This window comes from Filicampus tigris, chromosome 1 (genome assembly GCF_054856515.1).
Source record: "Filicampus tigris isolate MCC_2025a chromosome 1, RoL_Ftig_1.0, whole genome shotgun sequence".
In the NCBI taxonomy this organism is placed as follows: Eukaryota; Metazoa; Chordata; class Actinopteri; order Syngnathiformes; family Syngnathidae; genus Filicampus; species Filicampus tigris.
In genome coordinates this window covers 1,247,501-1,250,478 of record NC_141217.1, presented here as the reverse complement: position 1 = coordinate 1,250,478, position 2,978 = coordinate 1,247,501, and positions in this window count along the sequence as shown.

The window sequence follows — 2,978 nt, the reverse complement described above, 5'->3', positions numbered from 1 at the left end:
TGTTTGTCTCTGTGTGCCCTGCGATTGGCTGGCAACCAGTTCAGGGTGTCCCCCGCCTACTGCCCAAAGACAGCTGGGATAGGCTCCAGCACGCCCCGCGACCCTTGTGAGGAGAAGCGGTACAGATAATGGATGGATGGATAAATCATAAAATGCAATATAAGGATTGGAAGTTTGTTGAAAAACAGGATCCTGATAAGATCCAATATTTAGACGCATCGATAGCTGAACACGTTTTTAATGGTTAAGTTAATTATACATAAAGTAGCCGTGTTACAGGAATCAATCATATAGCAGAAGCGTTTAACAGGCAAAAAGTAAGAAACGAAGATAATGTGACTTGAGCAGCGGCGCAGACATCAGGGAGGGGCACCTGGGCCCTCTGCTCCTACATTCACATTCTTAAATAAAATCCTCAACAATTTCTGCGGAGAATGGTAGTCAAATACAACTTAATCATTTAACGTGTTGAATAAGTGTCCAAATGCACAATAATGACCAAGTCTTCCAAAACCCAACTTTCTTTACAGAATTTACAATGTCCAGAATGCTTCATCACCACTTCCTCAAAGTGCAGCTTCCAGCAAATCAGCCAATACATCAGAAGGTAATGTGACCTTTTTGCTGTTTCTACCAGATGACCAGATGATAAAATGTAATTACATTAAGTACAAGCCATTGTAAATACTTAAGACCTGGTGACTGCTTGGAGAGACAGCTGACAGGAGGGAAAGACCCCACCGGGCCTGCCATAGACTATCTCCCGGTGGTAGGAGGGACCTGGCACTGTTAGTGTACAGGTCACACCCCCTCTAATGCTCCTAAAAATTCAATGAAGAAAACACCCCTAGAGTCAGCGAGAGCGGGGGAGGATGATGACTCAGGCACAGGACCAACACAGACGATAATGATGATCAACACGATACCTGAGACAACACCAACTCCAGGAATTAAGCTCCAAAGTTGCAGATGTGGCTGGACCAATGCAGGCTTGAGAATCCATCAAGGCTTGAAAAAGTGCTTGATGCCAGAACAACAGGGACCTCAGGAAATGTCAAAAGTACTGGAACCTAAGCATTACAGTGGTACCTCTACTTACGAAATTAATTGGTTCTGGAATAAATTTCCTAAGTAGAAAATTTTGTAAGTAGAGACGTGTTTTCCATTTAAATACCCTAATACGTTCCAAGCCCTCCAATATTCAGACATAAATGTTTTATAAAGCATAAAAATGCATCAAAACATGTAACAAATACATGTTACAATTAGATTATTGCACAATAAATGAGAGTTGTGCATAATGTAAAAAAACAAAGAATAGATTAAGGAATAAAAATGATGGTTGTTTACCTTTTAATTGCTGTCCTCATCATTTTCTGCCCTCTTTGGTTCATGTTCTCTCTCAGAAGTGGTTTTTGCCTGGCGTTTTGTAAAGAGCTGATTTAATAACGTCGCGACTGTCGATACATTACGGTCATATTCTTTGGCGAGATCAACCCAACGCATCCCCCTTTCATACTTTTCTATTATCTCTTGCTTTGTTTGTATGAACATTCCTCGTTTCTAATTCACGTAAAACTATCGGAACACCTCATGGCCTGAGGGGCGTATGACGAGGATGCTGCATAGACATATCTATCACATATCTATCCATCTACCTGTCTATCTGCACACATAGACACAAACGGTAGAGGTCCCTCTTAGCCAATGGGATGCCAGAAGATGCTAGGCTAGCCAATGGCAGAGCAGCTATGAGTATGTTGCGTTCAGGGAACTCCGGAGCTGCGAGTAGTAGCCCATACTGTATTTTTACCTTTCGTATCTTGAAATTTCTTCCGTAACAAGAGGCAATATTTTCCTGTTGAGGCGTTTCGTAACTTGAAAATTTAGTATTTAGAGACGTTCGTAAGTAGAGGTACCACTGTATCTGATTTAGGTTATTGATCAGCAAGATTTGAATGAGTTCCAGGAAGAACTACCTCGTATTCCTCAAGTGACCTAGAGATCTCCTGTGAAGGACCTGAAGGGTAATACAAAGGGTAGTTTTCCTCTTCCTCAGAGTTGTATTGAAGTTCAGGTTATTCAGGATCAGGTATTGGATGTTGTCGTGTGCTTGGCCGTCGGGTTTCTCTTGGACTGTAGGAGAATTTACAAGGGCAGTTGGCAAAAATCTGCATGGTAACAAAAGGTCTCTGTGAAGAGTTCTAGTATGGCCATTGTGATGTTCTGGCCTTATCCTTTTGACTAATGACCACATGGACAACGGACTCCCACCTATCAGCCAACTTTTGTTTACCCCTGATTCGGATATTCTTCACAAGCACACGATCACCAATAGCTAGGACATATTCAGTTACATGTTTGTCATATCTGCTTTTATTACGTTCAGCAGCTTTAGCAGCATTTTTGATAGCCAGTTGGTAACTTTCATGGAGATGAGATTTGAGAGTTTTGACATATTGCGAATGAGGTTGTTGCTGACGATGGTTCAGAGGAAGATTGAAGGCAAGGTCTATTGGTAGTCAAGGCTGCCTACCAAACATTAACTCGTTAGGCGTAAACCCTGTGCTGTCATGTCTGGTACAGTTATACGCATGTACGAGTGGCTTCACAAAGTCATGCCAGTGCCTCTTGTCTTCATCTTTGAGTGTACCCAGCATGTTCAGTAATGTCCTGTTGAATCTTCCCATGGGATTTTCCCTGGGATGATAGGGTGAGTTTCTAACTTTCTGTATTTCAGCGAAGTCACACAGTTCTTTGATAGTTTTTGATTCAAAGTCTGCTCCTTGATCACTATGCAGCTTCTCTGGAAAACCATAGTGGATGATGAAGTTTTCCCACAGTGCCTTCGCTACTGTTCGAGCCTTTTGGTTTGGAGTAGGAGTTGCAGCAGCATACTTTGTGAAAAAGTCTGTGATTACAAGGACATCCTTCGTGGCACTGCGGTCTGGTTCGAAGTCAATACATACTAACTCAAG